Source organism: Mustela nivalis, assembly GCF_964662115.1.
Source record: "Mustela nivalis genome assembly, contig: HAP1_SCAFFOLD_39, whole genome shotgun sequence".
Lineage (NCBI taxonomy): Eukaryota > Metazoa > Chordata > Mammalia > Carnivora > Mustelidae > Mustela > Mustela nivalis.
The window spans coordinates 2,831,515-2,840,848 of NW_028136550.1; positions in this window are offsets into that span (position 1 = coordinate 2,831,515).

Here is a 9,334-nt window from a genome sequence, read left to right on the forward strand (position 1 = left end):
CAATACCGGACCCACAATGCAGCACTCTGCCTGCCTCTAGAAAAAATATATTGCCTAATGAGTAGCCCAGGCACCTCAAATGAGGATAAACTTACACGGCTCTCGACTGGACCTGAATTATATAGTCTAACCTGGGTACTAATTCACTGTCTGACACAACCTGAACCCGAACCTCCGGACCAACACCCAGGCAGCTGACCGCACACTGAGCACATAAGACCCGCCATGGCCTTAGGTCGTCATCTCTTCCCAACTGCGGTTTTCAGGCTTCAGAACGTAGACCTTATCTCCAAACACTGCCCAGGGTTGAAAATGATGCAGAAATCAGAGCTCCTTCCCCATGGCAAGAGACCTTGTGATTGGCATGTTATCCAAAGTTCAGTGTAGTTGAAACCAGTGTGGCCCATGAGGCCCCGCCCATGCTCGCGGGCCACATTGGTCACAAACACACATGCTGACCCTCAGCCTGTGCCCAGTCTTTAAGTAAGGCCACTCAGTGGCTGGATGAAGAGACAGCATATTGGGTCTGCCATGCCCCTAGGCCCCAATTTATAACCATCGTTTGGGTTGTCCCTTCACTCTTCCCCAGGGCTCTGCTTTGGAATTCCTCTTTGGTTGGGACACCTGAGGTAACAAACCTGAGAGGAGACCTCCCATCCCACAGATTGACAGAAAGAAATTGGGACTGGGCCAAATCCACAGAGAGGAAGATTCGTCCATGGCCCATGAGGCCTCCCCACGTTCCACGCCCATCTTTGATACAAAATCCAGAGACAAAAGCCTGAGCAAGCGCCTCAGACTCGCTCTTTCTTCATATCCTGAAGAGTGCTTCTCATGGTTTGTAGATTGGCCCTGCCATACCTACGTTCCCAACCTAAGCTGAGTTTGTGTTTTCACACTTCTGTCCTCAGATTCCTGGGCCACACACCCTACAGTCTGGGGCCCCTGGAGCCAACATTAGGACTGTGCCTACCCAATCCATGGGAATTCTGCCCATTCCATTATCCAAAATCGTACAAATTAGGAGAACTCTCCAAAGTCCCCGAGGCCATCCCAATAGTGTAGGTCTCCGGGGACAAACAAGGTCGGTCTGACACCAGCTGAGCATCTACCTCCACTCATATCATAAATGGATGTCCCCAGAGAAGAAGATGGAACCAGACAGGACCCTAGGCCATATTCGGATCCATTGCTTTGGTTTACAGACATGTCTCCTTAAAAGCCTGGATTCCAAGACCAGCATAGGGGGTTTCCTGAGGCACCCATCAGAACAAATCTCGTTTCCACAAGGATACTTGTGTATGGGACCTATGTCAAAAGCTTAGGAGAATACTTCAGGGTCCCGGTGTCACCGCCCCATTCCAAGGCCCTCATGGACAAATAAACACACATTAGGCCCCAACCTCGGGAAAGTCCATTTCAACACAGCCGCCCCGATTGCTCCCGCAGAGCCATCAAAACTCAAGTGTCTTGTTGCTAGGAGAAAATTGGAATGCGAGGCGGGATTCCCTGGCATCGATCCTTGAACGGTGCTCTGGAGTCATTCCATATGGGATGTCCTGGAGCTGACCAACAGGTCTCAATTGTCCCACAGAAGGAATCCTTGAAGGGGGCATCCCACAACTCCCAACGTGGGAAAACCTCCATGGCCTTGAGATTCTGCTCTGTTCATGAAGGGGCAGTCATGCACAGAAACTCCAACCCGAGCCAACGTCTGATCCTCGCCGTGACTTCAGATGCATGAAATATTGGTTCAGATCTGCAGGAGGTACCTGCCGTGCCCTCGGCCTGAAGCCCAAGTCTAGCTTGTGTTCTCAGACTTCTGTCCTCACACTCCTGGCCCAGAAGCCCTCAAGTTTGGCAATTCTGGAACCAAAGTGAAGCACTCTGCCTGCCCTCTAGAAAAAATATCTTGCCTATTGAGCTCCCCAGGCACCTCAAATGAGGATAAACCTATACGGCACTCGACTGTACCCAAATCATATAGTCTAACCTGGGACTAATGCACTGACTGACACAACCTGAGCCCGAACCTCCTGACCAACACCCAGGCAGCTGACCGCACACTGAGCATATCAGACCCGCCATGGCCTTAGGTCGTCATCTCTTCCCAACTTCGGTTTTTCAGGCTTCAGAACCTAGACCTTATCTCCAACCACTGCCCAGGGTTGAAAATGATGCAGATATCAGAACACATTCCCCATGGCCAGAGACCTTGTGTTTGGCAGGTTGTCCAAAGTCCAGTGTAGTTGAAACCAGTGTGGCCCATGAGGCCCCGCCCATGCTCGCGGGCCACATTGGTCACAAACACACATTGTGACCCTCAGCATGAGCCCAGTCCTCAAGTAAGGCCTCTCAGTGGCTGGATGAAGAGACAGCATATTGGGCCTGCCATGCACCTAGGCCCCAATTTTTAACCATAGTTTGGGTTGTCCCTTCACTCTTCCCCAGGGCTCTGCTTTGGAATTCCTATTTTGTTCGGACACCTGAGGTAATAAACCTGAAAGGAGACCTCCCATCCGACAATTGAAGAAAAACTATTGGGACCGGGCCAAATCCACAGAGAGGAAGATTCGTCCATATCCCATGAGGCCTCCCCACATTCTACAGCCATTGTTGATACAAAATCCAGAGACAAAAGCCTGAGCAAGTGCCTCAGACTCGCTCTTTCTTCATATCCTGAGGGGTACTTCTCATGGTTTGTAGATTGGGCCTCCCATACCTACGTCCCAAAACCTTAGCTGAGTTTGTGTTTTCAGACTTCTGTCCTCAAAGTCCTGGGCCACACACCCTCCAGGCTGGGGCCCCTGGAGCCACACATTAGGACTGTGCCTACCCAATCCATGGGAATTCTGCCCATTCCATTGTCCATAATCTCACCAATTAAGAAAACTCTCCAAAGTCCCCGAGGCCATCCCAATAGTGTAGGTCTCCAGGGACAAACAAGGGCGGTGTGACACCAGGTGAGCATCTCCCTCCACTCATTCCATAGATGGATATCACCAGAGAAGAAGTTTGAACGAGACAGGACCCTAGGCCATAATCGGATCCATTGTTTTGGTTTACAGGCATGTCTCCTCAAAAGCCTGGTTTCCAATACCAGCATAGGGGGTTTCCAGAGGCACCCCTCAGAACAAATCTCATCTCCAGAAGGAAACTTGTGCATGGGAGGTATGTCAAAAGCTTAGGAGAATACTTCAGGGTCCCGGTGCCAACGCCCCATTCCAAGGCCCTCATGGACACAAACACACAATGGGCCCGACCCTAAAAGTCCATTTCAACTCAGCCACGCCGGTTGCTCCCGCAGAGCTATGCGATCTCAACTGTCTTGTTGCTAGGAGACATTTGGAATGCGAGGCCCGCTTCCCAGGCATCCCCCCGAACGGTGCTCTGGAGTCCTTCCATATGGGATATCCTGGAGCTGCCCAACAGGTCTCAATTGTCCCGCAGAAGGAATCCTTGAAGGGGGCATCCCACAACTCCCAACGTGGGAAAACCTCCATGGCCTTGAGATTCCGCTCCGTTCATGAAGGTGCAGTCATGCACAGAAACTCCAACCCGAGCCAACGTCTGATCCTCGCCATGACTTCAGATGCATGAAATATTGGTTCAGATCTGCAGGAGGTACCTGCCGTGCCCTCGGCCTGAAGCCCAAGTCTAGCTTGTGTTCTCAGACTTCTGTCCTCACACTCCTGGCCCAGAAGCCCTCAAGTTTGGCAATTCTGGAACCAAAGTGCAGCACTCTGCCTGCCCTCTAGAAAAAATATCTTGCCTATTGAGCTCCCCAGGCACCTCAAATGAGGATAAACCTATACGGCACTCGACTGTACCCAAATCATATAGTCTAACCTGGGACTAATGCACTGACTGACACAACCTGAGCCCGAACCTCCTGACCAACACCCAGGCAGCTGACCGCACACTGAGCATATCAGACCCGCCATGGCCTTAGGTCGTCATCTCTTCCCAACTTCGGTTTTTCAGGCTTCAGAACCTAGACCTTATCTCCAACCACTGCCCAGGGTTGAAAATGATGCAGATATCAGAACACATTCCCCATGGCCAGAGACCTTGTGTTTGGCAGGTTGTCCAAAGTCCAGTGTAGTTGAAACCAGTGTGGCCCATGAGGCCCCGCCCATGCTCGCGGGCCACATTGGTCACAAACACACATTGTGACCCTCAGCATGAGCCCAGTCCTCAAGTAAGGCCTCTCAGTGGCTGGATGAAGAGACAGCATATTGGGCCTGCCATGCACCTAGGCCCCAATTTTTAACCATAGTTTGGGTTGTCCCTTCACTCTTCCCCAGGGCTCTGCTTTGGAATTCCTATTTTGTTCGGACACCTGAGGTAATAAACCTGAAAGGAGACCTCCCATCCGACAATTGAAGAAAAACTATTGGGACCGGGCCAAATCCACAGAGAGGAAGATTCGTCCATATCCCATGAGGCCTCCCCACATTCTACAGCCATTGTTGATACAAAATCCAGAGACAAAAGCCTGAGCAAGTGCCTCAGACTCGCTCTTTCTTCATATCCTGAGGGGTACTTCTCATGGTTTGTAGATTGGGCCTCCCATACCTACGTCCCAAAACCTTAGCTGAGTTTGTGTTTTCAGACTTCTGTCCTCAAAGTCCTGGGCCGCACACCCTCCAAGCTAAGGCCCCTGGAGCCACACATTAGGACTGTGCCTACCCAATCCATGGGAATTCTGCCCATTCCATTGTCCAAAATCTCACCAATTAAGAAAACTCTCCAAAGTCCCCGAGGCCATCCCAATAGTGTAGGTCTCCAGGGACAGCAAGGGCGGTGTGACACCAGGTGAGCATCTCCCTCCACTCATTCCATAGATGGATATCACTAGAGAAGAAGTTTGAACGAGACAGGACCCTAGGCCATAATCGGATCCATTGTTTTGGTTTACAGGCATGTCTCCTCAAAAGCCTGGTTTCCAATACCAGCATAGGGGGTTTCCTGAGGCACCCCTCAGAACAAATCTCATCTCCACAAGGAAACTTGTGCATGGGAGGTATGTCAAAAGCTTAGGAGAATACTTCAGGGTCCCGGTGCCAACGCCCCATTCCAAGGCCCTCATGGACACAAACACACAATGGGCCCGATCCTCAAAGTCCATTTCAACTGAGCCACGCCGGTTGCTCCCGCAGAGCTATCCGATCTCAACTGTCTTGTTGCTAGGAGACATTTGGAATGCGAGGCCCGCTTCCCAGGCATCCACCCCGAACGGTGCTCTGGTGTCCTTCCATATGGGATATCCTGGAGCTGCCCAACAGGTCTCAATTGTCCCGCAGAAGGAATCCTTGAAGGGGGCATCCCACAACTCCCAACGTGGGAAAACCTCCATGGCCTTGAGATTCCGCTCTGTTCATGAAGGGGCAGTCATGCACAGAAACTCCAACCCGAGCCAACGTCTGATCCTCGCCGTGACTTCAGAAGCATGAGATATTCGTTCAGATCTGCAGGGGGTACCAGCCGTGCCCTCGGCCTGAAGCCCAAGTCTAGCTTCTGTTCTCAGACTTGTCCTCACACTCCTGGTCCAGAATCCCTCATGTTTGGCAATACCGGACCCACAATGCAGCACTCTGCCTGCCTCTAGAAAAAATATATTGCCTAATGAGTAGCCCAGGCACCTCAAATGAGGATAAACTTACACGGCTCTCGACTCTACCTGAATTATATAGTCTAACCTGGGTACTAATTCACTGTCTGACACAACCTGAACCCGAACCTCCGGACCAACACCCAGGCAGCTGACCGCACACAGAGCACATCAGACCCGCCATGGCCTTAGGTCGTCATCTCTTCCCAACTGCGGTTTTCAGGCTTCAGAACGTAGACCTTATCTCCAAACACTGCCCAGGGTTGAAAATGATGCAGAAATCAGAGCTCCTTCCCCATGGCAAGAGACCTTGTGATTGGCATGTTATCCAAAGTTCAGTGTAGTTGAAACCAGTGTGGCCCATGAGGCCCCGCCCATGCTCGCGGGCCACATTGGTCACAAACACACATGCTGACCCTCAGCCTGTGCCCAGTCTTTAAGTAAGGCCACTCAGTGGCTGGATGAAGAGACAGCATATTGGGTCTGCCATGCCCCTAGGCCCCAATTTATAACCATCGTTTGGGTTGTCCCTTCACTCTTCCCCAGGGCTCTGCTTTGGAATTCCTCTTTGGTTGGGACACCTGAGGTAACAAACCTGAGAGGAGACCTCCCATCCCACAGATTGACAGAAAGAAATTGGGACTGGGCCAAATCCACAGAGAGGAAGATTCGTCCATGGCCCATGAGGCCTCCCCACGTTCCACGCCCATCTTTGATACAAAATCCAGAGACAAAAGCCTGAGCAAGCGCCTCAGACTTGCTCTTTCTTCATATCCTGAAGAGTGCTTCTCATGGTTTGTAGATTGGCCCTGCCATACCTACGTTCCCAACCTAAGCTGAGTTTGTGTTTTCACACTTCTGTCCTCAGATTCCTGGGCCACACACCCTACAGTCTGGGGCCCCTGGAGCCAACATTAGGACTGTGCCTACCCAATCCATGGGCATTCTGCCCATTCCATTATCCAAAATCGTACAAATTAGGAGAACTCTCCAAAGTCCCCGAGGCCATCCCAATAGTGTAGGTCTCCGGGGGCAAACAAGGTCGGTCTGACACCAGCTGAGCATCTACCTCCACTCATATCATAAATGGATGTCCCCAGAGAAGAAGATGGAACCAGACAGGACCCTAGGCCATATTCGGATCCATTGCTTTGGTTTACAGACATGTCTCCTTAAAAGCCTGGATTCCAAGACCAGCATAGGGGGTTTCCTGAGGCACCCATCAGAACAAATCTCGTTTCCACAAGGATACTTGTGTATGGGACCTATGTCAAAAGCTTAGGAGAATACTTCAGGGTCCCGGTGTCACCGCCCCATTCCAAGGCCCTCATGGACAAATAAACACACATTAGGCCCCAACCTCGGGAAAGTCCATTTCAACACAGCCGCCCCGATTGCTCCCGCAGAGCCATCAAAACTCAAGTGTCTTGTTGCTAGGAGAAAATTGGAATGCGAGGCGGGATTCCCTGGCATCGATCCTTGAACGGTGCTCTGGAGTCATTCCATATGGGATGTCCTGGAGCTGACCAACAGGTCTCAATTGTCCCACAGAAGGAATCCTTGAAGGGGGCATCCCACAACTCCCAACGTGGGAAAACCTCCATGGCCTTGAGATTCTGCTCTGTTCATGAAGGGGCAGTCATGCACAGAAACTCCAACCCGAGCCAACGTCTGATCCTCGCCGTGACTTCAGATGCATGAAATATTGGTTCAGATCTGCAGGAGGTACCTGCCGTGCCCTCGGCCTGAAGCCCAAGTCTAGCTTGTGTTCTCAGACTTCTGTCCTCACACTCCTGGCCCAGAAGCCCTCAAGTTTGGCAATTCTGGAACCAAAGTGAAGCACTCTGCCTGCCCTCTAGAAAAAATATCTTGCCTATTGAGCTCCCCAGGCACCTCAAATGAGGATAAACCTATACGGCACTCGACTGTACCCAAATCATATAGTCTAACCTGGGACTAATGCACTGACTGACACAACCTGAGCCCGAACCTCCTGACCAACACCCAGGCAGCTGACCGCACACTGAGCATATCAGACCCGCCATGGCCTTAGGTCGTCATCTCTTCCCAACTTCGGTTTTTCAGGCTTCAGAACCTAGACCTTATCTCCAACCACTGCCCAGGGTTGAAAATGATGCAGATATCAGAACACATTCCCCATGGCCAGAGACCTTGTGTTTGGCAGGTTGTCCAAAGTCCAGTGTAGTTGAAACCAGTGTGGCCCATGAGGCCCCGCCCATGCTCGCGGGCCACATTGGTCACAAACACACATTGTGACCCTCAGCATGAGCCCACTCCTCAAGTAAGGCCTCTCAGTGGCTGGATGAAGAGACAGCATATTGGGCCTGCCATGCACCTAGGCCCCAATTTTTAACCATAGTTTGGGTTGTCCCTTCACTCTTCCCCAGGGCTCTGCTTTGGAATTCCTATTTTGTTCGGACACCTGAGATAATAAACCTGAAAGGAGACCTCCCATCCGACAATTGAAGAAAAACTATTGGGACCGGGCCAAATCCACAGAGAGGAAGATTCGTCCATATCCCATGAGGCCTCCCCACATTCTACAGCCATTGTTGATACAAAATCCAGAGACAAAAGCCTGAGCAAGTGCCTCAGACTCGCTCTTTCTTCATATCCTGAGGGGTACTTCTCATGGTTTGTAGATTGGGCCTCCCATACCTACGTCCCAAAACCTTAGCTGAGTTTGTGTTTTCAGACTTCTGTCCTCAAAGTCCTGGGCCGCACACCCTCCAGGCTGGGGCCCCTGGAGCCACACATTAGGACTGTGCCTACCCAATCCATGGGAATTCTGCCCATTCCATTGTCCAAAATCTCACCAATTAAGAAAACTCTCCAAAGTCCCCGAGGCCATCCCAATAGTGTAGGTCTCCAGGGACAAACAAGGGCGGTGTGACACCAGGTGAGCATCTCCCTCCACTCATTCCATAGATGGATATCACCAGAGAAGAAGATTGAACCAGACAGGACCCTAGGCCATAATCGGATCCATTGTTTTGGTTTATAGGCATGTCTCCTCAAAAGCCTGGATTCCAATACCAGCATAGGGGGTTTCCTGAGGCACCCCTCAGAACAAATCTCATCTCCACAAGGAAACTTGTGCTTGGGAGGTATGTCAAAAGCTTAGGAGAATACTTCAGGGTCCCGGTGCCAACGCCCCATTCCCAGGCCCTCATGGACACAAACACACAATGGGCCCGACCCTAAAAGTCCATTTCAACTCAGCCACGCCGGTTGCTCCCGCAGAGCTATCCGATCTCAACTGTCTTGTTGCTAGGAGACATTTGGAATGCGAGGCCCGCTTCCCAGGCATCCACTCCGAACGGTGCTCTGGAGTCCTTCCATATGGGATATCCTGGAGCTGCCCAACAGGTCTCAATTGTCCCTCAGAAGGAATCCTTGAAGGGGGCATCCCACAACTCCCAACGTGGGAAAACCTCCATGGCCTTGAGATTCCGCTCCGTTCATGAAGGGGCAGTCATGCACAGAAACTCCAACCCGAGCCAAAGTCTGATCCTCGCCGTGACTTCAGAAGCATGAGATATTCGTTCAGATCTGCAGGGGGTACCAGCCGTGCCCTCAGCCTGAATCCCAAGTCTAGCTTCTGTTCTCAGACTTGTCCTCACACTCCTGGTCCAGAATCCCTCATGTTTGGCAATACCGGACCCACAATGCAGCACTCTGCCTGCCTCTAGAAAAAAT